Source organism: Triturus cristatus, chromosome 1_2, assembly GCF_964204655.1.
Source record: "Triturus cristatus chromosome 1_2, aTriCri1.1, whole genome shotgun sequence".
In the NCBI taxonomy this organism is placed as follows: domain Eukaryota; kingdom Metazoa; phylum Chordata; class Amphibia; order Caudata; family Salamandridae; genus Triturus; species Triturus cristatus.
The window spans coordinates 574,713,334-574,738,629 of NC_140580.1; the positions used below are offsets into that span (position 1 = coordinate 574,713,334).

The 25,296-nt window shown below is 42.7% G+C and overlaps 1 protein-coding gene across 2 annotated transcripts in view; it reads right to left on the reverse strand.

Annotated features, from left to right (window-relative positions):
* SEMA4G (semaphorin 4G) overlaps positions 1–19,032 on the reverse strand; it is a 714,949-nt gene extending 695,917 nt beyond the window's left edge. The window contains exon 1 of one of the 2 annotated variants that reach the window (XM_085606513.1): positions 18,686–19,032. The gene's annotated coding sequence lies outside the window, so the exon portion shown is untranslated. Of the gene's footprint in view, positions 1–2,648; positions 2,757–18,685 lie in introns of those variants that run through there. The other variant, XM_085606512.1, reaches the window with a different exon arrangement.
* Between the last annotated feature and the right edge of the window lie 6,264 nt (positions 19,033–25,296).

Consider the following 25,296-nt stretch of genomic DNA (forward strand, 5'->3'; position numbering starts at 1 on the left):
AGTAAGAAAAACATAAAATACATATTATTAATGATAAATATGGACGAATAAATAGAATAAATAAGGAATCATATTATGTATAAATATTTAAATATCAGATATTTGCATAGAGACCGCGGGCATTCTAATGCAAGCTTCGCTGACGCACATCATAGGCAGCAGCAGTCTAGATTTCACTCACACACACAGTACAAGGAGTGCATGGGCAGTAATGCAAGCTTCCTCGCACACACAAAAGGTAAATCACATATGCAATACGTGAACCGGGCACATGCCCCAAGCTTCTTTGCTTAGAGACGCTAAGCAAATATATTTTCCTAGACTGCAAATGCTCAGTAGTTCAAAGAGTGAGGACGTTTAGATGCTAAACAAATATCATGATATGACATGATTCGCACCATTATGTCCCCTCAGTGTGAGCCTTTTGGTAGGAGAGCCAATGATGGAGTTTAGATGGTGCTCCAAGGGTCTCAAGATGCGCTCAGTTGCACAGTTCCATATCCTTACAGTGGTCAATGCTCAGCCCACCAGGCAGGCCCAGGTCATACTGATTAGAATGCTGGTCCACAGTGTTCTGTGAAATGAGGCCTAAAATCACCATCCCGCAGCTTTTCAGCAGGGTGATGCATTTCAGGGCTTCAGCCAAAATGGCTGCCCTGTGTCACACTAACAGAGTAATTGAAAATGCAGAGTCTGTGATGAAGCTGATCAGCATGCAGGATAGAAAGATAATGGGAAGTGGGATGCAGAAGCAGCAATAAAAAGCATAATCATCAAGACCAAATGAGTGGCACTCTTTTGCTAATTAGGGAACATGCCTAACTGTCCATTGAAATGTAGGAGAAACAAAGGGTTTGGAGACCGGCTCAACCAAGCAGTAAAATGATGATTTCATCATAGACAACCTCTGAGAGTAGATGAAGTCTGTCTACTCTTGCCGCTGAGTGAAGGTTATTTTTCGAGGATGTGGGCATGGGTGCAGTGCAGGAGCCCACTGTTTGTTATATATCACACTGGCACACTCAGCTTTCCTCATAACAAGCAACAATCTAGCTATGTCAGAGGCCCACGTGGCCAGATGCCCAAAACCGAGAGGAACAAGAAGTTTTTCCTTTCAGTACCAATGTGCTTATAATAGCTGTATTAAGTGACATGCTCGATTCCTCGGATGAGGGCCACCCTTGTTTTCTCTTCTACAATGGTAGTTCTTGACACTGTAGACTATGAAACTCTCTTAGATACTCTCAAAAGCAGGATGTGATAAAATGGAATGGAACTGAAGTGGTTTTACTTATACCATACAGTTTGCACTCAGCAAATAAAGGTGCACCAATCCCTCTTTAATTCTACCACAGTGCTCCATACTGGCAACAATTGCAGATCTTCTTAAAAAATATCTTGACCTCTCCTTTAAACAGTATACTGATGAAACTTTTACCTTAAACTGGACTTCACTGAATCTACCTGCATGATCAAACCTGTTCTGTAAGTCACAGAAAAGTGCACGGGACAGAAATACTTAAATTACTCAAAGCCTGAATTTATGTTACTTTCCCCAAAGCTAGCTGTAAAAGCAAGAGTTTGTGGCTTGAAATCATTAACAATGCTGGCATTACTCTAAAAGGTTCCATCACTGCCAAATTCCAAAGAACCTTCTTTGGTGAAAACCTTCTTCTCAAGAAGCATATTTAAACCATGGCTAAACTGGTAAGATTTCAACTTCACAAACTCAAACACTTAAAGCATATACTCATCCGCAGAACCAGAGCGGGTGGAAGATCCTTCTCCTACGTCGCAGCCAAGGCTTGGAATGAGCTCCCAGTCAACATCAGATGCTCCCCCACCCTGCACGCCTTCAGGAAGAGCCTCAAGACCTGGCTTTTCGGCTGACTCCGGGCTGCACCCCCCAGCACCTTGAGACCCTCACAGGTGAGTAGCGTGCTTTAAAATTCCCTGATTGATGGATTGATCCTTAAACCTTGAAAATAACAGCAGTAAATCTGATAACTTCTCGCCTGGACCACACCACAGCTCTTCTCACTACTCTCCCCAAAACCAGACTAGCTTTATTCAGAGTCGTGCCAAATCATGCTACGAGATTTGTGACGAGTGCCCAAAACCATGAACATGTCACCCAACTCTCACTTTCTGCAAATGACAACACATTGATTGAAAATGAACAATGAGAACTGCCAGCCTCGCCTACAATGCTTAACATATCAAAACTCCCAGATATCTCACTCATAAATTACCCATACTTGGAGAGTCACAAAACCTGCAACACAAAAAAGTTATCTCTGTACCCCACAGTTCAAGAAGTGTGCCTTGCACGGAGCCTCCCTTTTCAAGCAAATTTCTGAAAGTGCCAAATGCTCTTTTTGTAGTTTGCAGTACTCCTTCCTCACCCATTACTGTTCAAACACCTCCTAAAACATACTAACTGAGAAACATTTTCATGTGACTGCAAACTATTTCACCCAGTGCTTCTTTTCCTCCTGGTATTGCACAGCTCTGAAATTCTTTCATTAGTTTCCTCCATTATTACTATGATTATATCATTTTGTACAGAGTCAGAGTGCCGGGTGGGTGGAGCTCCAGCAATAGAAAACAACAGTAAATAAACCAATAAATATCTCAGGCTTACATACCACGTTTAGTGTAAGGCTGCCCTCCTTGAACTACAGCTGCTACGCTTTCCCTGAGTTGTTTCCCTGCCTCTTTTCTTGTGTGCTGGTCGCCTGTCCCTTTCATCGTGGGCTCTGCCTAATAATGCTGACTAAACCTTACAGACATCAAAGTCTCGCGCTCCTGACCTCGAGTGTTTTCTGCCTATTAGCTCCTGTGACCAGAACTTGTTGTTTCTGTTACTCATTGCAACACAAGTGAACTCTTCCCTGTTTGCACAGCAGTCACCTGACGTATGACCTTACCAGGAAGCAAGTTATAAGTAATCAATTTAAGTTGTAAGCACAGACTGTTTCCAGGCAATGAACCCTGCTGGGTGAGTTAGACGTCTTGTAAGATCCGCTTTGTTACAAAGACAGGTTAGACATCCAACAACTTTTGGGAAACATTTTTTGAGGCAAACATTGTGCAATTTTTCAGGGATGTCTTAGCTCCATCACAGAGCTAATAAAACTCTTGTGTAATACAGAGCACAGCTCAGTCAGGAAAAACTCTCAGCTCTTTACGGTAGAGCAAAGGCCGACCAGAGCAACTCTATGTTCACATTCGCGGCCGGTATGACTCGTGGGTGGAGGGCGGGGGAGGGGTGCGCGGGGAGGGGTTCAAATGGGGGGGGGGGGGAGTTTAATTTAAATGAAAATAAAAGTTAAGTTAGCTTACCTTTGCTGGCCCGTCCCGCGTCGTCGGTCTGCGTCGTCCTCTCTACAACAGGTAGCAGCCGCAGGCAGCCTCCCTCCCCTCCCCTAAGCCAATCACAACGCTGCAATGGCAGCATTGTGATGGGCTGGGACGCCGAACCCACAGGCGTCTATGGGGAGGTCCTTTTCTCTATGTAGGCTAAATGCAGCCTACATAGAGAAAATGCAGAGTGCGTATGACTGGTTTGGTCGACCCTGGGGCCGACCAAACAGCCAGCACCCACAACAGTGGGCAAGCCACTCCTCCCCTGCCCTGCAGCAGGACAGCCTGCCCCCAACAAAACCCTGCCTTCTGCTTTCTGGCAGTGCGAGAAGCAGAAACATAAAATGGTATTTAAAATACCATTTTATGTTTCAGCTTCTCGCACTGCGAGAAAGCAGTAGGGTGACGTGCCTCCGCCCACATGGAGGAGCCGCCCTGCATGTTCATGCCCACCAGCAGAGCCGGCCATGGGCATGGGCGAGCTGGGCCCAGGCCTGGGGCACCAATATTCTGAGGGGCGCAGCAGGAAGCTGCCTGACTTAATGTCATGCAAACAGCAGCTCATCCAGCTCACTTGGCTCCAATTGGGTCCCATAAAAGACTTTGTAATCAGCCCTTAACGTACCCCAACATAATTCCACCCATTGCCCTCTTCCCATCTCCCTCACACCTCATGCTGTCACACCACAACGACTTCCCGCCCCCCAAAAACCACCGCATTTTCTTTATGCCCAGGGCGCTGTCCCAGTCAATCTGATTTAGGGGTGGCCCTGCCTAGCAGTGTAGGATTGCCAGCGCCGCTCACTACAAATGTAATCTTTGTTCTTGGTAGGAACAACAATCAAATGACTAGGAATCACGTATAGAAGCTGTAAAATCTTGTGCATTCATAATGGTGTCCCCAGAGCCGGCCCTTGCTCCAGTAGTGCCAGAAACAAATGTCCTGCCTTTGCTACTGCTGGTGAATAAAATGAGGCAGCAGTGCCTTTTCACAGGTCAGTCCCTGGCTGGATACATCAGGGCAGTGACTTGCCTCTGAACACACATCTTCACACCTGCCCATGCTCACCTGAATCACCAATAACTTAGCTCCGTCAGGCTGCTTCAAAGTTGTTTGTTGGGCAGGGGCTGTTGATGCGGGGCGCAGGGGGTGAGAGGCAGATGAGAGGCCATGGTAGGGGGCTAGTAAGGTGCTAAAAACAGTGATTGCCGCAGGTTACCGATTAAAATCACTTTAAACGGAATCACTGGAGCCAGGGCAGGGGGCCTTGCTGTTTGTAGGATCTTTATGCAGGCAGTTCTTTTCGCCCCTCTGGAGATAGGCTCCCTGGGTCGGGCCTGGCTCGCCCATGCCAAATGTCGGCCCTGGATGTCCCACTATATTGTCCTGAGGTAGGAACATATAAATGAGACCAATTGGGTCTCAAAAGTTGAGATTGTTCCCCAGATTAGTAACCTGAAGCATAGCTTTGTTACCATGTTCCTAAACCTTGTAGGTATGTGTAATGTGAGGGTGAGCTTTACTACCAGAGGCCAATGTATAGCACCATTGCCATCGATCTGGACCTGTGGAATTTGTTTCACTTGAAGGGCAGGTTTACTCCTCGATGCTTCATCCTGTAATATAAGTGGAACCTAAGGGATACCTTTTGTATTCTAAAGCCCCAGCCATAAGATCTTTGTGACCTGACTGGTGATATTTTTATTTCTGAGACCATATCCTGTCAAATCCTTTACACTACAGGATAACTAATCTGCCAGAAGCCTGCGCCTAAAAGATCTAAGGGCCTGACTATGAGTCTGGAGGTCTTGCGACCAGCAGAGTCGCAGTGGTGCAGGACTGGCGGTCCACCGCTTTGACGATTACGACTTTGTAAGTCGTATCGGCAGTGGACCGTCTGCCGCACCAGGGAACAGTCATTCCCTGGCGGTGGCACAGGAGCGCCACAACGAAATATTCTGAGCAGGGTCTGGCGCAGTCCCGCTTAGCATATTTTGAGTTCCTGGAACACCAGCCTTTTCATGGCGGAGCCCCGCATGAAAAGGCTGGCGGTGCAGGAACAAAGGGGGCCCTACAGGGCCCCCATGTCCCCCCTGCCAAGGGGATACATTCAGGGGGCACAACATGTGCCCCCTCCGTCTGTATTCTCCCCAGTTCCAGCACGGCATGGAAGTCACCGTCCATGCCGTGCTGGAAGTTGTTGGTTGTTCCCATTGCAGTGACTGTTTTCAAGGTACCTCCACGGGAAAGGCCAAAGGACCTCTGAAAGTATTACGAGTTGTGCGTTTACAACTCATAATACGGCCAGCGGTCCATGCGCGGGTTTGGCGCAGCAGAGGCTGCATTGAGCTGGTGCTGCTGTGACAAACTCGTAATCAGGCCTTAAGACCAGAGGAATATCTCTGCTCTGCCTGACCTTCTAAGGCGCTTGTCAAAGCTTTCAGGTATCTTTTCTGTGTCATGCCTGCACCTATGATATCTCTGTGCGCTCCTCAGGGGTGCATCCATTGCTATACGCATGAGCTTGTACTATCGGTGTACTCTTCCATGGTAGCTTTGCTGTCTGGTGCCTTAGTTCATAAGAGCTCTGTACCACGAATAATGGCTTCGCTGTCAAAGGATAACTTAAAGGATAGCTTTGTTTTTGTGTGACCTCTGTAACATGAGATATACCTCTCTTGTGATAGGCCAGAGCCTGTGTGGGTTGGATAGCCAGAGGACTAGTTTGCTCTCAGATGCTTGGGCCGGTAACACATCAGGAACCTTAATGGTAGCTGTGCTGCCAGAGATCTTAGTCTAAACATGTGTATATAAAAGTATCATCATTGTTGTCACACTCCTGAGTCTGCAAGAGATCCGAATTATGAATGTTTTCTGATCTCTCTCAGAGTTGTGGTCTCCTCACAATGTCGCATTGCCTTGCCCAGCGACATTCCAGCATTTTTGGGGACGATCACCCCTTCCTCAAGGCTTCTCGCTCATTCTCAATATCTTGATCCCCTCTTTTCCCTTTTCTAGTCCTCCCACAAAAGATGGTGGTCTGTGATTGCTGGAAATCCTAGCAAGAGGTCAGTATGTGATTTTTAAACATAAATCTAGGTAAGAAATGCAAATACAAAAATAAACCAAAGCACTACTGAATGATAAAACTTCAATAAATACATTGGAAAATGCATGTTTTGTTTTAGGAAGTGAAAAGTGAGAAACAATTTAAAATAGTTCAAATTTGAAAATGCATATTGAATATAATTTGAATGCCTACACGTTAAAAAAAAGCTGTAACACGTATCTTCACTTTCAAGTGAAAAGGGTGCTCCGTACAAATCTAGACCCTAATGTTGGTGAGACCCAACTTGTTAACGTGAATGCTCCTCCGTATTATGGGCCCCAAAATAAACGCTGAATATTATTGCGGGGGCATGCCACGCCAGAAGACAAAAGTTTACAGATAATACTTTAAGAGTTTAACACGTCAAAGCTGAGGGGTGAAGGCGAAGCGCTGCCAAATGAGCCTACTGCTGTGAAAGAGACAAAGAAGATGATGGAAGTTGTGGCTGCACTAGTGCCACATAGAGTGACCATTTGGGGGCAGCAGCCTGGTGGTGCATTCTCCTGCCAGGTGCACACCTTTCTTCCTCTAAAGTCCCCCACTCCTTGCAGCGGTAGGTTGTCTTAGAAGGTAGGGTCCCCCCCTACAGTTGGCAGGGTATGGCCCTCATATTCTGGTTGTGTGGTGGTTGCCCTTGGATCGCCCGTAAGTTAACCCATTATTTTGACACAGACCCTGCGACACAAGTTTCTCTAATCAAAGCTAATGTGGTCTGAGGATTTTACTTGAGCTCTTTATTAATTTGCATGCATTTTAATTAATGTAGTTATTGTCTCTCTGGTTATGGAATATTAGCACTAAGGGAAACAAGGTTGGGGGAGGGCAAATTGAATGAGCAAGAGTGCGAGAGAAAAGAGAGAGAGGCAAGAGTAAAAAGTACGGAGGGGAGGAAACCAAGGAATATAGTTCAATAGGAATGGAAAAAAGAAAAAAGGGAGAAGGAAAGGTGAGAAAATGAAAGATGGAATGAAGGGAGGAAAAATGGAAGTTAGACATTGTAAAAAGGGAAAAGAAAAAAGAAGGAAGGAGGAAAGGAAGAAAAGTGAAAGAAAGGATGAATAAAAAGAGATAATGACAAATGGAAGGAAAGGTAAAAGGAATCAGGTGTGGAAGGAAAGAAAAATAAAAGGTGAAAGGAGGGGTGAAAGAAAGGAAGGGTGAAGTAAAGGATGGGTGGAAGGAAGAGTGAAAGAGATGTAGGGTGAATGGAAGGACAATGGGTGAAAGGAAAGTTAAAATGAAGGGTCCTAGGGAGGGAAGCATTGGAAAAGGAAGCAGGGAATTAAAGGACAGTAAGATGGGAGGGGGCAAGTATGGAATGATGAAACCATTGATGGTGAAAGAATGGGAAGTTGGAAAGGTAAAAGCTCAACTAAAAGGACTGATCGAAGGCTAGATTGGAGGGCATAGGATGAATGGGTGAGTGGATGAGTGGATGTAAGATTGAAGGCAAGGATAGATGGATGGATAGATTGATGGATGAACGGATGGATGGAATGACAGACAGATGGATGGATAGACGGATGGGTATGTAAAAAGAAAGACTTTAGAAAGGAAGGATAGGTGAAAGGAAGGAAGGGTGAAAGGAAGGACGTAAGAGTGAAAGAAAAAGAAAGGGTACTATGGAGCTAAGAAGTAGAAAAGGAAGCAAGGAATGTTGGAAGGGTGGATGAATGGAAGCGAGTAAGTATGACAGATGGAAAGGTGAAAGGATCAATTGAATGGTGAAAAGATCGATGGGTGAAAGGATGGGCAGATGCAAGTGTGGAATTATGAGTGAAAGGGTGGATGGCTGGAAAGCTTGATTGAAGGGTAAATAATTGATGATGATGGATGGATGGGTGGGTAAATAGGTGAAAAGATTGGTGAATGAATGAATGTATGGAAAGATGGATGGGTGGTATGTCTTGATTTTCTCTGGAGTAGTCCGCTCTCTAGATCTCAGTCAGAAGCTGGCGTGATAACAGCTAAAATGAGAAGATATACACCAGGAAATTGACTGAGACCAACTCATATCTTGTAGGATATAAACCCATATGCTAGTAATCGAATAGATCACCCCTGAAAAGGGACACATTTAGGTCACTGACCTGGAGGAGAAGCCTATTTAAGCTCACCCACCCATGCCAAATCATCAGCCCCTAAATAAAATTGAAGCTAGTGCTAAAATTAAAATGGTTCTGGATGACTGGTCTCCACTAGGAGGCCAGAAGCAGCTCTACATGACCACCAGCTTTTACGGCACCCCAGGCTGTTGGAACTGCCTTAGCACATACGTATGCTCAGTAGTCAGTGCAAGGCTCAGCTAACTCCTTTAAACTCAACAGCCCCTCTGGCCCACTTACCTCCTCCAAGAAGAGTCGCTGGCTGGGCCCAGCAAGCTGTGGTTTGCGCATACTGGTTTCAAACAGGATGTACTGTATTTTGTAGTTTGTAGATTAAACTGCACAAGGTTGTTGAGCATAAAGGCAGTTGTTTACGACAGGAAGGCACTGGTTAATTTGGGTGCAATTGTTGGGATTTGACTGCCATGCACTACCCAGAGTGCTCCACGTCACAAATTTGGTATCGATTCCATTGGTGCAGCTTAGCAACCAGACTGTTATGTCATGATTAATGGGAAACCCCTTAGATTTCAGGAGAGAGTAGCCCATAGGCCGCAAGGTGGGACTCTAAAATGGAACGATGGGGTTCACTTAAATGGCCTTGATCTTCCGGGCAGGGCTTGTTACGACACCGATGAGTGGCTGTTGTTCTGAGGCTGAAGGAGTTTTAGATTCTCTCTATATTAGGCTCCTTTTGGGCTAGTTGATACTTCATGCAGCCCAGGTGTTGTGTTTGTTTTCAATTCAGAACTTTCAGAACTTTCTTACAACTCAAATTCTGTGTCTGTAGTTGTAGTGTCCTTCCAGCTCCAATGACCCCCTCTGTTCTTGATCAGAATAAAGCTGCACTGCTCCACATTCTCATATGCCAGTCCTTAATGTGCTACATTTTGAGCCAATTTTGATACCGACTGCGCCCCATAACTATGGATTACAATTTGTGTCACTACCTAAATCAGGTTAGGATTTGGTTTTTTAAATCCCGTTTGTAATTCTGACCAATGCAAACACATTTTGAGCGGGTACGTCATGCTACCTGCGGGATGCTGGACACAGAACAGTGCTGGAGTCGAACAGTGACCCTCTGCAGAGCCCTTCTCGCGTTAACAGCAGCCGTGAACCACAGCCTGCCTGGCCGGGGCCCAGCAGCAACAAACATTGATCTGGGTTTATGGCCTGCAAGTCACAGGAATGCTCTTTAACAAGAAAAGAAACCGTTTTAACAAGTTCAGTCTTCTCGTTTAACAACAATCACAGTTACTTCAACCGCTGAAATAAACCACCTTCCTGCCTCCGTGGAATAGGCTGTAAATCCATGTTTATTCTTGGAAAAGGGAAGAGGAAAGAAGTGCGCACGGGGGACGTCTTTCAAATAAGGAGCGGGGGCGCCATTAATGGTTAGGTCTGGCCTAAGGAGCTTTAGCTATTAGCCTGCATTATGTTGGGGAAAAAAATCACTATAAGCACACGTACAGACATACACCGGGCTTTCGAGCGGCCCTCTTATGGGCTGTTCCAACTTTGCGACTGGGTATTATTGTTATTATAACTGATGTGATTATAGAATGTAACTAGGTCACACAGGTGGGATGTGACAGGATTCCAGTGAGTGGGGGTTAGACGGAAGAGAATCAGAAGGCAGGGCTTGGCTGTTACTGGGCTTATTATAGCCTTATAGCCTGCCGTAGCGAGCTATACCGGCTATTAAAGGCCTGCTGCAGTGTTAAAGGCCCGAGCCAAAGGCAAGGGACTTTAACAAGGCAGCAGGACTTTAATAGCCGGTATAGCCCTGCTACGAAGGGCTATAACGCTATTAGGAAAGAAAAGTGAAGCAATTGCGCACTCCAACCTCGGACGCACTGCTGAAGGCCAACAATATGTCACAAATACACCAAGTTGCTCGAATATTTAATCCATTTATTCCAGGTACTCCGAATTGTTAATCTTCATTCATCAAGTTACACGGTAATCAATCGTATAATTAGCTTCTAAAACGGCAGATGTGCCTCAGGCCTCTTTCTGTCGCATGCCTTATACAATATTCATATCCTTAGTGATTATTCTCCAATGCATTTCGGGCTTAACTTATAGCCCTTCTTCAGGGATTCACTAAAAGTTTAAAAAGACATGACCATTAGATTATACATCCCAACTGTATTTCACATTTCGACAAATTACTCATTTACGTAACTCAGACTTTTTGATTGGCGTTTTCCCGCTATACGTATTAGTATACTTAAACTAAGCTCCCCTCTAAGTTCCCAACCGTTGTTATACCACTTTGTCATACGAACACATTACACCACATTTAAATGACCAATTTCTCAATTGTTCACCCCTGTATCACAAGCTTTCAAATGTTACCCAACTGCCATCTTTCCTACCTTTTGATATCTATCATTGCGGACTTTCCTTTGTGCTATGCAGCGTTGTGTTCAACTTCTAACGTCCTCATATTTAAACAATGCTCTACTGGCCCCTCCCCTTCAATTAGCCAATGTCGTTACCCGGCAGTTACACATCATTACTCGCCTGAACTACAACTCCCATAATGCAAAATATACGCCAACGGTCATTTCATGGGTAACCAATGTGTCAATCATTTTAAATACATTTGAGCTTTGACACGTATTAGAACATTATGCCACTAGAGGGCAGAATGTTTTAACAAATTAAACAAAGGCTTCAGGGAGCGCGAGGGGATTGAAATCCCCTCAGGCTCCCTGAAGCCTTTATTCACAGCCACAAAGAAGAATTGGAATGTTGGTTCTCCGGGCTTATACCAGCCATTATAAGCCCGGAGCTACTCCATTGTTTTCAGTGGAGCTTCCAACGTTCCAATGTTCTAATTATCAATATACCATTATGTGGCGTGGACTTGCACGAGTGGTGGTCGGTGGACGAACAAAACAACCCAATACAAAACCAGCCCCTAGCCAGTGAAAGGGAAAGAGAATGAAGACTGGTTGTTCTTAAAATCATGAAAACAAGCTACACAACTTGAAAATTGGATTTTCTTATCCTGTGAACTGAAGGGGGAGCTCATAAGGCAACTTTAACCAGAGGAAAGGAGAGTCAGTTGACTGATGTTACTGTTCTTTCAAAGTTGTTCAGGTGTGCTGAAGAGAACATTGAGGAGAAGAGTGCAAGTGAGAAATCAAGGTACGGTATGTGTGAGCAGCGCACATTGGAAAGTGTGACAGAGAGATTAAAAAGCATAGGACCTGGGGTTTGTTGTGAGTTTTTTCTGTGTTTATTTAAAATTGGACCTTTGCATTACTCTTTGAACTGTATTGGGGACACATCACTGTATCTAACTCTCAATGCTGCCGAACCTTCGGGCTGTCGGCTGAATAGCTGTGTCCTGAATTTTGAAATAAAGGTTTTCAAAAAAAAAAAAAAAAAAAAAGCATAGGACCTTAGCTGTGCACGTCAATCTCCACTGCCTCCGCTAGTTTTGAACCCTTAGCAAGGGTGAGCATGAGAAGGTAGCACGAGAGACACGCCTGCTTACCTCTATGGTCTGTTTAACCGGTGGCCAAGGTCTATTGAGCAGAAGCAAAGAACAGAACAACCAAACACCATGAGGTTAGCTCATCCCAAGTTTGTGGCAGAGTAATGACGAACGAGTACACCTATCAAGAAGGGTCCAAAAGAGGACCTACGTGTCCCAAGGTAAAGAGCAACAGAATATAGGAGGAAAGAAAAAGAGAAAAAAAACTATGGTGAAGAAAAGATGTAGGACAACAAAAAAAGATGTATAAAGATTGAATAGATTTAAAAAGTACGTAGTACACAAAAATACTCTTTACTAGAGCTAACTAGTATCACATCAGATACCAGAAAGAGAGACAGAATGGATGTATTGGGGTATTTTATCGAACATCGGTGTGCCTCTGTTTTCCCATTTCTTTGTGCTTGCTTGGAGTTGTGGGTTTAATCGATGTGACATTTCCTCATCAGGAGAACTCAGCGTGGCACTGCCTCCTTTTCTTCTAACCAGCGGAACCTCACATGAAATGGGGCAAATGGAAAAGGAGTTTCTGCGCATTAGGCATAAGGTGTCGGACAAACTAGAGCGCAGAGAGGAAAACCTTATTGTTAATGCATTTTTTCGGGGACCAAGGGCCAGGATTTAGAATCTACCAGGTTTAACTACTGAAGAAGTGCATGGTTTCAATTAATCAATCCTAGAGAGGTATTCTGGTATTTATTTTTTTACCATTTCTGTCTGTTTTTATCCATATTTATTTTTTGCTAATTTTATCTGTATTTATCCATATTTATTTTGGGTTTTGTGGAAAAATTAAGCCGAAATTAGTATATTTCCACATTTATTTAACCGATAAATATGCGCTTATGCTAGAATGTTTGCCAGGTTTCATTGCTGTGGTAGATCAGTGCATTTATATGAAAATATGCAAATTTCAGTATCAACCTTGTGCATATCTACTGCTGTTAAAGCCTCTTTACTAAAGTTCCTTTCTTTTTTAACACCCTTATCTTTCAATCCACACATCTATTGGCCTGGCAGTCATGGCAGACAGTATTTAGAATTACTCAAAAACCAACCCAATTTCCGTTTTTATCCACATTTAAAAATAAATACAGACAAGAAAATGAATATTCCTGTCTGTATTTATCTGTAAAAATCAGTAAAAACGGAAAACGGGGAGCCTTATTTATGATTGACTCAATAAAGTTGTCTACATCGTGCACGTAATACAGTATGAGAGGAACTGTGACTGACAGGGTCAGCTTTGTCAGAAGTCTTACAGATGTAAAAGGATTCAAGTAAGAGGTGGTTAGACTGAAGTACAGAATCAGAAGGTAGGGCTTGGCAGAGGCTGGAGCATTTGATCAATAGACCCTTGTTTTCTACTATATTACTGCAGGGAGTGTACTTTCAAAACAACCTCCTGCTTTCTCCTGCAGGACTAATATCCTAGAATATTTTTCGAGTCCGAAGGTAAAAAAAAACCAAAAAAACATTCAGCAGCCCACACCAATCACATGCCCTTGTAGGTCATCAACTTTAAGTTCCAGAAATAGTTGCTTGAGGGGAATTGGTAATTTCTGCAGCTTTTCTGTAATTTCTTATTGATTGAGATTGCTAGGGCTGTACAAACTTTACAAGTTTTTCAAAGTGGAAAGCTACTACAGTTTAAAAATGCTGTTGTTGCCCTTCATGGTAGTGTACACTATTTATGTTGCCATGATGTGCTGTTGAGGGCAATGTGCTGACTGGGGATAATTGCCAGCAATGCCTCAGCTTTGAGACAAACAGGCAAAGTCACAAAGCCATCCACTTGCTAGACCTCAGCCCCACTGCTCCACACCATCCCCTTTCTTCCGCTGTACATACCCTCACTAGACCACCCCATGCACCCTACCACTTCCATTAGATCCTGTTGTGATCTCCGGGAGGGATGCATGCATGTATGATTTGCTGTTCTAGGCTGTTCTGCTCATCACACATTCCTAGAGAAGGAAATTATCACCACAGGTTGGCCAGACACTTTGCCCAGCAAAGATGGGAAATTCTGTCACCTTTGCCAAGGGCAAGGTTTCCCTGGTTAGAGTGTGCATTTTCTCCTGATGGGTGGAAGGCTAACGCAGAGAAATCACAGTCTCACTGTAGCAAAACTGCTGTAGAAGTAGTTGATACCAAGGTATGGATTACCGGTTTCTCTGGAGTCAGATCGTGGGACTCATTTCAATAATGAGGTCCTGAAGGTACTTTGTGCAGCATTACACATTGAGCAGAGATTACACTGTAGTTATAGACCAGAAGCCTCTGACATTGTACACCAACTCAATGGAACCATAAAGTCTTGATTAGCAAAAGTTTGTGCTTCCACATCACTGAAATGGTCTAATTGGTTACCGTTAGTGTTGATGAGTCTTCAAAGTATCCCTTACAAGAAGACTGGTTTATCGCTTCATGAGATCTTGATGGAGCATGCAATAAATTTGCCTGCTGTTCCCGCAAATGTACTTTTGAACATCACAGAATACATGATACTCAATTGCTGCAAAGGATTGGCTGATGTGATGCGTTCTGTTTCTCACCAGGTTGAAGTTGCTACTTTAAATCTGCATCAAAAACATTGCCACCAGCATCAGTCCCGTGACTGGGTGTTGGTCTAGAAGCATGTTCGGAAGTCTTGTCTGGTACCGAGATGGAATGTCTCCTTCCACGTAATTTTAATCATGAACACTGCTAAGTGTGAAGGAGTACCAAAGTAGGTGCATGCCCCAAACACACTCGAAGAGTATGGAATTGATATGAAGAAATAGTGTTATTTGAGCCTAAATGGAGAGCACTGGTGACTGAATCTCCACAAGCTGAACAACTGCAAGGAGCAGTATCAGAAGAATCACAACAGCGAGAAGAAGAAAGGGTGAAGATCTGCAAACAGGTGCACCAATACAAGCTCCTGTGATTTGAAGAAGAAGAAGGAAAAACAGATCTCAATCTGAGCAAGCACTTGAGACAGCACCAGAATCAACAGGTAATCCGGATGAAGGAATGAGTACTGAAACAAGAAGAGTCTCCCGCAATGCTGAATGGCCACAAAACTGTGTTCAATGGAGACTGAGAACAAGTGTGTCAGTTGATCGCATACCACCAGCTATTACTGAGGAGACAGAGTCAAGTGGTGGTGTAACTGACACAGAGGAAGATCAACAGAGACTGAGGAGATCAAAAAGAGCGAGAGTGCCTTGTCAAAGGTATTCTGCGCCTGAATGGACATACTATGTAAATCAAGTGCTGAATGTGTCAGTGGACGAATTGAGTGACCTGAGATCTGAACTGTTTGAGTCATCATGGCATCACTCTAAAAGAACGGGTAAAGCTGTTCAAAAAAGATTTCTGAAAAGAAGGAAATATTTGAGTGATATTTGAGAGAAATTATTGACTGAGAAAGCGCAAAAGACTGTGATAAAAGTTTCCTTTCTTGTTTTAAGACTCCCTAGCCCAATGCTGTAGAAGAGTAGGGAATAACATGTTAGAAGAATACGGAGTAGGTTTAAGGTTGACTATGTGAAGATTGCTGTAAATAAAGATACTGCTTAAAAGAAAAACACCAGAAAACTGCTTGAGAAAAATCTGAACTGAACTGTTGAATTATTGCAGCCATATTTTTGCTTCAACGATCTGACTACAGATAAATGCGTTGTTTTAGAAATAGATGCCAGATTATTATGGGTATTACATTTTTTGTAGCAGTGTTAGTAGTTATAGCAGTACTGGTAGGGTTTTATTTCACACCAGATAAGATTAGGTCTACATTTGAACCTACGACATCTGCGCACACAACAGATGAGGAGAAATTGAAAGCATCATTTGAAAATTACAAGGAAGAAGATTATTCAACTAATGTTCATTCTAGATTAGTTAAATAATACACACAGGCTATTGATGCAAAGGACTGTTATGTGTACGCCCACTTACCTTCATCAGCTGCAGAGGAGGTAACTTATCACCACATACATTTATCATATGCAATCACATGTAGTATTTTGCTAAGCTTACTTTATAGATGAGAACACTTTGAATATTTGTATTCAAACTATGATTTAGTGCTTTCAAGAGGTTCATTATAGAAAAGCATGATTTTGCACCCACAGGCAAATAAAACTGACACAGCTTGGTATTATTTTAGACCAGAGGCTAGGGCAAGTTGGGCGTGCAAAGGTGTCAGGCGGGTATGTGAAATGCAAGGTGGTGGTTCAGATATTCAGGTTCTGCATTGTGGAGAGCTTTGTAGGCATGTGTGAGGAGATTGAAGGGATTCTCTTATTGATTGGGAGCCAGTGCAGTTGTTGGAGTTGTTATGATATGTGGCTGTGGTGGGGATGTCAAGGACCAGTCTGGCTGCAGCCTATAGATAGTGTTAAGGCTTTTTAAACTGCTTAATGAGACCCTTGGAAAAAGTATTCATTATGACACTAGGGAAAGTAGCACTAACATTACACACAGTAAGAATAGAGAGGAAGATGTTATGAAAAAAGTTTGGAAGAAAGAAAAAAATGAATTCAAAAAGAAAAGGATTTACTCAAAACTGAAATTAGACAGAAGACAAAAGGGAAAAATACGTGTTTACAAACGAAGAAATCTATCTAGAACCAGACACGTGGTAATTAGTAGTTGAAAACACACAGTTGAAATAATGGGGGGATCATGGAAAATTTTACAAGGAGAAGAAACATTAATTGGGAAGGTGTTTGCTATTTAGCTGTGCTGTTTTCTAAATTGTATCATGTATATTGTATAGATGCTTTTAACAATGACACAATCACACAGACATACATGTAGGACAGAAGATGGAACACATTAGTGGGAGACATTTTTGGTGCAATCATACCATCAGTTACACTAAATGACAAAAAGATTAGAAAGCTTTCAACAGTATTCGACAAACTGGCAATCTGTACTTCTGGAGCTTTATTAGTTGCTAACACAGAATTAGTGGCTATTAGATCAATGGTTTTGCAAAATCGTTTCACATTAGGCATTTTACTTGCAGAGAAATGCGTAGTCTGCAAGATGCTGAAAGCTCAGCAATGCTGCTCTTACATACCAGATGAAAGTAAGAAAATTCCAGCATTCATAAAAAGCATTTCTGATTTGAAACCTGAATTAGAACCATTAAAAAACCTGAGATTTCAGAACATTTTGGCAAGGGAATTTCTACAATTTGCAATAGCTTTGCCACTACTGAAAGAGGAATTTTGAAAGCTATATTTATGCCAATATTAATAGTAGGGCTTTTATTTTTTAATGTAGATATTACATTAACAAAAGAGAGAGAAAGGGACAGACCGATAGAGAGGGAAATAGCATTAAATGATTGTATCTGTGAAGAATGCAGAATGTCAAAACAATATGAGAGTTTGACAAGAAAGAGAAAAGATTTAACTGAGGATGAGAGTGAACTCTAAAGATTCTTTTGTGAAAGTGTGATGGTTAAGATAACCATCAAAGGGGGGAATTGAGCATGTGTTTTTAATAATATTGAGAAAATAATGCAGTTTATTATAAATGTGCAGAATTAACGTGTACGTTTTAATGAAAATAAAATGTGTTTAAATGCAAAAACGGCACTAGGCAATCATATTCATCCATACTAGGACTCCAATGGCCAAGGTAGCATTGCTTGACAAATTAATTGACTAGAATTGCTGAAACACATATAAAATGTTTAATTCTTGACATTTCCATGAACATGTTTTAAAACAAATTAATAGCTGCATAAATGAATTCATCTAAAACTCTACAGAATGTTTCTACTTAGGCAAAGACCACTTTTAACACATAAATAGAAATTGTCATTTAATGAAGTCATGAAGAAATGCAGCATTTAAATGTGAACTTGACCTTTTACCTTTATTTATTTTCAATGAATGGATTTTATGTTTAATGTTTAATGTTTTCTTTTTGTTAATACAGATGTTTTGTTTCTACATGGACAATTGTTAACAATTTAATATTTTAAAAGGTTAGACATGTAGTTTAATACGTAGGAAAGTATCTTGAATGAAAAAATGTCCTACATGAATTAGATTTGTTACAACGAAGTTGCAAATCTAACATTGCTGTCTGTGGACTATTGTATTCCAGTGAGAAGAAGAGGAGGTGTCCTGTTCCCATGAAAGCGTCAACACTAATTGGCTGACTGCAGACGGAAGAAGTCACATGTTACAAAGCTTCAGAATGTGTTGTCTATAATAATGTGTGCTCCTAGAGTAGGCTATCACATATTTTTACCCCATTGCCACTTGCGGTTGCTACTGCTGCTGCCGATCCTATCCATATCCCTTTAACCTTATACTACGCTGCTTAGAGACTCTATAGATTTTCTTTAACCTCTCTTTATGGGAAGTTCTGTTTTTTGTCAAAGTTGTTTTTATTGCTTTCAAATAGGCATGCAGTATAGAAAAGCATTCGGTTCGGAATTACGGGTGGAGGCAAGATAGCGGCTGTGTGAATACTGTAGGAGCGCTTCCCCTGCCGCCGGTATAATGCTGGTATAATGCGGACATTTATATAAGGAATTAACCCCCGGGAATACGGGCTAAAATTAAAACAAGACTCACCGCTGAAAAGGGATAGAAAAAACTCCTGGGGAGTGGATCAGGCCTGGATGAGGTCGGAGCGTGGTGCCGGTGCTATAATCGCAGCAGCCGCTCGTGCGGCGAAGGGAGCCTGCCACGCTGCTGCTGGAGTGAAGCTGAGGATTTCCCGGTGAGTCTGGAAGACTCTACAGTCTCTGGTGTATCTCCAGGGCAATCTGGATACTTGCAGAGGAAGCAGCAGCATGCCGCCGAGGATTAAGGTCCCACCGAAGGACTCTGGTGCTGTTGGGGGCAGCGGCAAGGGAGCATCATCGGTCCGACGCGTGCACGCTAATCCGAACACCGCTCTCTCTGCGGGTCGGAGCGAGGAGGGGCCAACCGTCAGGACGCCTACGGAAGGGCAGTGTCTTGTCGACACAACAACTAGACCGAAACAACAGACGCTTCCTGGAATGTTTGCAGGGCGCGCATTGGTGGACTCTCTAGGGAAAAAGCTAACAAGCAAAGGTAAAAGCAAAAATAATTCATCTAAGGCGGCAGACATCCCAGAGATGATGGAAAATACAATAGAGGATTCAATTGGGGAAGCTCTTGCTACAAGTGAAATATCCTCTGTGGCAGTGACAGTGTCTAAAGCATCTATTAATCTAGAAAGGAAAGGTCTAAGTCTGGATGACCCGAATTCTAAATTGCTGAGTACAAGCTCAGAAGTAGAAGAAAGGAGGGTGGTCAATAATGGAACACAAGGAGACACCTCTAATCAAACTTTGCTGGACACTTGCAACTCTTGCTAGTTAAATTAAAAAAATAGGGTCTCCTCCCAGATGGATTGCAAACACATAGGGACTCCAGAGGGGGATAAATGTTTCTAGCTGACAGATGAATCAGATCTCACTAATAACAGTGAGAGCGAAGGCACTGATCATGAGTTCACTGGGGAGGACAGTGGTAGCCCTCCCTTAAAACCTGAAACTCAAAGGCGACTACCAGCTCGCAACTAAAAGGCGAAGTGTTAGAGGCAAGGAAAAAAGCTTAGAGTCAGATAACAGTCAACTAAAGTGGGATTATTCCACTACTCATTTAGGGATAGAAACTGACGATGAGATTGGTTTTCAGTCAGACCCCCCTAAAACACCAGTGGAACCTAAAAATAAAAATAATCCGGAGTTGCCCCCATCAATGGAGTTAATTTATTCTACGTTAAAACAAATGCAGACAGAAGCACGTCATGAACATAAGAGAGCCCATCTAGCTACCAAGAAACTCCAAGGGGCCATACGTAAGGTCAATAAAACATGCTCTGAAATCAATGAGCGGACCACAGCACTAGAGGAGCGTATCGTTCAACTTGAGGCAGGGGCTGATAATACAGGACATCAAATAGCGTCGAATGAGAGTAGGATGTCCGATGTAATCTGGAAATTAGAGGACTTTGAAAATCGGCAGCGCCGAAATAATCTCCGCTTACTGGGGATTGCTGAAAAGGCAGAAGGGGATGACATCCGTGGATTTGTGCTTAGACTACTTAAGGGCGCTTTTCCCGAACTAACGCAGTGGAATTGGGAAACTGAGGTTCAAAGAGTGCATCAATTTCCTTTGATGCTAAAGAAGAGAGCTGGACAGGAGGAGATACCCAGAGCCATACTTATATTTTTGGGAAATTTTCTGCTGCGTCAGTTCATTTTTGAGAAAGCCAGACCAGTTGCGAGATGAACAGCTGAGGGGGTACTCCTTCTTCGTTCGACCTGACTTCTGTCACACCACGGTAGAGAGGAGATGGAGACTCCGGCAGTTAATAACTCCTTTCTAGAAGCTGGGTTGCGAGGTCTTTTTAATGAACCCTGCTAGACTTAAGGTTATCCTTAAGTGCACAAGTAGAGTATTCACTTCAGAGATTCTAGCCCAAGAGTATCTGCATGAACTTTCTCAGAAATAGGGTTTTCCTCCCCTCCTTTCTTTGTTTTCTTCCCGGGGTGGGGGGGGTTCTGATTCTACATTATGGTTTTGACTTCTCATTATGTTCTTCTTGGCAGGGAACGGCAAGGGGCACAGCATGACACAGGAGGCATCACAAGGGTCCATGGACCTTTTTTGCCTTTTTTTCAGGGGCTGGGGAGGGGTCAGAGGTGGAGGGTCCGAAAGGGGGGAAGGTTGTTACTTTTCTTATACACACATTGGTATTCGGCGGGCATTTCTTAGGATGTGTAAGCATAACTTTCAATGAAGAAACTTAGAATAGCCACAATTAATATTTGTGGACTGAATAATCCCCAAAAGAGACGGAGAATCAGTTTGGATATTCAATACCTGCAGGCAGATATTCTTTGCCTGCAGGAGACACATATAGAAGCCAGTAGGAGTGGGATTTTGGAGCTGTCAGGTTATCAGTTGATTTCTCGTACCACACAGGATACTAGGGCTAGAGGGGTGGCCGTACTGGCAAGGAAAGGGCTAGCCAGATTTCCACGATCTTATGTCGATAAAATGGGTAGGTGGATAATCATACAATGCTGTCTGGAAAATAGTGCTTTTACACTCTGCTCGGTTTACGGATCTGTGCTCGATGATCCAGCATTGTATGAGTGGCTCAAGATAGAATTAGTGTGCTGGCCTCAGCCCCTTATAATTTGTGGGGATTTCAATATCAATATGAACTGTCAGATCTCCAACCACCCTGGTGTAGTGTACAATGGTCGTAAACCTAAAGTGTATAGAGCTATTTCACAATTAAAATATTTGCATGGGTTAGTAGACGTTTGGGCTAAACAAGAAGCCATTGATCCAGGCTTCACGTACTATTCTGCACCACATAAAACACATGCTCGGCTGGATTATTTCTTTGTGTCACAGGTGCTCTTACAAGGAAGCAAAATAAGTAAATTCCCCAGAGTTATGTCTGATCATAACCCGCTGGTGTTAGAAGTAAATATTCAGTTAAAAACTCCACTGTCACGTTGGACATTCAATAGGGCTTTATTAAGCCAGGAAAATTATATACAACATATGTAGATGTGGATACCCAGGTTCATAAGGGAAGTACTAGTATTTGTGTTGTTTGGGATACTTTAAAAGCTGGCATTAGAGGAGAAACTTCCAAGTTTGGTTGGGAAATGCAATGGAAGGAAAAAAAACTGCTACAGAAATTATATGATGATCTGGGAAGAGCAGAAGCTGACCTGATCGAGACTCTTGCTGGTGGGGGCGATCCGGTGCTAGCTCAGTCAAGGATCATACTCATCAGGTCAACAATTACAGAGATTTCGACTCAAAAGGCGGCTGGTAGATATGTGGCCTGGCGGAGCAGGGCATACGAAAGTAATGAAAGGGTTGGACACATGCTTGCAGTCCGTACTCGGGAAAAAATGGTCCAAGCCCGGACCGGTGAAATTAAAGATCCCAGTGTGGGCATGGTTTCGGACCCTGTAGATATTCTCTCTGCTTTTCAAAAATTCTATCAGAATTTGTATACAGACGACATTCAGATGGGGGATCAAGAGATTAGAGAATATCTTACTGGGCTGAATTTAGAGAAGATTTCCACAGAGGAGAGAAGAAGATTAGAAGCACCAATTTTAATTGATGAGATAACAAAGGCGATTGACTCTATACCGTCCGGTAAAGCAGTGGAGTTTTACAAAAAGTTTAAAATACAGGTGATAGATATTATGTTCGAGCTCTTTTTAAATGCACAATTAAGTGAGATGGCTCTGGAATCGTGGAAATCTGCCAATATTGTGGTATTTCCAAAGAAAGATAAACCTTTAAATGAACCAGGATCATATCGCCCAATAACGTTGGTTAACAGTGACAACACGTCAACATGGCTTTGTCCCGGCGAGAGGAACGATAGATCATATTCGGCGTACAATTGCCTTATTTGATTCCTCTAAGGTTACGGGAGACCCTATGGCTCTTATACTTTTAGATGCAGAAAAAGCTTTTGATAGGGTCTCCTGGCTTTTTTTATGAACAATTATGGAAAGAAAGGGCCTGGGGAAAGGATTTATTGGGGCTATCAGATGTATGTACCAAGAACCTGTTGCCAGAATTGCCATGATGGGCTCTACTTCTGAAGTAATTAAAATTAGCCGTGGCACGCGACAAGGGTGCCCTTGTTCTCCTCTATTGTTCGCGGTTTATATCGATCCTTTAAGAAAGAAAATAGAGGAGAACCAAATGATTCAAGCTTTATACACTATTGGAGGGGGCACCAAGATTTTGGCATACGCAGATGACTTGGCAATAATAACACCAAATCCACGAGAGGCCCATACAGAAATAGAAAGGGAAGCAAATCAATTTGGCAAGATTTCAGGGTACCATCTTAACGAAAGTAAGACGTTAATAGTTAAGAATGAGAAAGTTGTTCTGGACGATGTTAGAGTATGTTATGTTATGTTATGGAAGCTTATATAGCGCGCAACTACCTCCAACGGAAGTGTCCCGGCGCAGTTACTAATCATGTGGACCTGAACGGAAAAAGAGCTGTGACCAATGAGGAGGTGAATCAATGCAAAAGAAAAAGCCAGGTTTTCAAGGCCTTTCTGAAAACATTTTCTTTCTCAAGTGCTCTAAGATCCTTCGGCATGGAATTCCAAATAGTAGGTGCCCGGACAGAAAATGACCGACCGCCCATTCTGACCTTTCTGAATTTAGGTACTTTAAGAAGATTCAGGTTATTGGATCTTAAAAGTCTATTTTGCGAGTACCTTTGTATTCTAGCTCTAAGATATAGAGGGCCGATATTATGCAAGGCACGATGGATTAGTACCATAGCCTTAAAAAGCACTCTTTTCTTTATAGGAAGCCAGTGTAAACTGGCTAGATGAGGGGAGATTCTATGGCGGACAGGGATATTTCTGATTAGTCTAGCTGCTGCGTTTTGAATTAGCTGAAGCCTGGCTGTCAGATAGTCAGGAAGTCCAATAAATAGACTGTTTGTGTAATCCAAGCGTGAGGTAATGGTGGCATGCACCACCGTTTGACGACAGTCTACAGGCAGGAAATGAAGAAAGCGGCGCAGCATTCTAAGCTTCCAAAAACAAACTGCGGAGAGCTGAGCAATGTGATCCTTTCCTGAAAGCTCTATATCCATCTTAACGTCTAGAGTAGTGGGAAACGCTAGGTATTTAGGGGTTAAAATCAGTGCTAATGTAGATGAAATCATCAATATTATTCTGGAACCTCTGATTCAGAAATCTAAAGTAGAGTTTGATAGGATGAATAATCTTTATTTAACACTATTAGGTAGGTGTGACGTGATCAAAATGTTGTTAGAGCCATTCCTGTGGAGATAAACAAATCATGGTTTTTGATGATGAATCAAATGATTACTAGATTTCTGTGGGCTGGCCAACGTCCTTGAAGAGCTTTGAAATATATGACATTGTCTAGAGATCGCGGAGGCTGGTCAGTTCCTAACTGCCAATTATATTATTGGGCTGCGGCACTTCAGCAGATGTCTGTGCCATTGGGAAGATATAGTGGGACAATAAGAGAAACAGCCAATGTTTCTATATATGAGTTAATATTTGGGACAGAGGCTTGCGGTTGCCTCATGCGGCATGTTGACTTTGCTTACTTTAAAAGAGTTAAATTTAAGGTATTGATTGGAGCATTTAGGGTATGGACCGCAGTTCGAAAACAATTAGATATTGGTAGAATTCATAGATATTCCCCCTTAGATAATAATGATTTGCTCCCAGCTATATTCTATGATGGTTACATGAAAATATGGGTGGATAAAGGCGTGAGACTTATTGGGGATTTAATGAAAGATAAGGATGTATGCTTATTTGATACTATTAAGGATAGATTTGGGATAGGGAAAAACAATTTTTTAAAATACTTACAAGTGAGGGATTTTTTAATTAAAATGTAGTTAACTGTAGTAAAATTCCTCTATTGGAAATACTACTGGGGGCTTTTCCAACCTTATCCACAATATGTAAATTACTTAATAAAGAAATGGGTGATGATATAAATAAACATACAACCCGCTGGCAGGAGTTGCTTCAAGCAGACATCGAGGAATGCGAGGATTCACTGTTGTTCAGCCAGACGCATTTATTTCGGCCAATCTTCAAGTGCAGTGTTTTAAAACTTGGCTTAATTTATTAACCCAGCACGGATTTTTAGATGGGGTGGGACGTCGGGTATACATTGTTCTCGTTGTGGATTATTAGCCGCCGACAGCGTGCACATGTTTGCCACTTGTCCTAAACTTGACCCCTTGGTAATTGAGTTGGGTAATTATTTGAGAAATATGCTGGGATTTGAGGTAGATGTTTCACCTCAAGTAATAGTCTTGGGGGTAAGCAGACAGGAAATGGCAGAATCAAATCAGATTTTGCTATTTACTGCTATGGCGGTGTACGGGATATGTTTAGCTAGTGCTTGGCTCGACAAAGATCCCCCTTCAATACATGTTTGGTTGGGGAAATTATTAGCCATATACCGGTGGGAGAGTGCAGTATATAAGCGTAGGGGATTCAGAGCGAAAAAGAAAGGGATTGCCATATGGGCGCCAGTATTTAGATGGCTTAATGAGGATTTGGCCCCTCCAATGGTTTAATAGCTTTATTATTTCAAAATCCTTCTAGGGTAAGGGGATATAGAATGTACTCTCATTT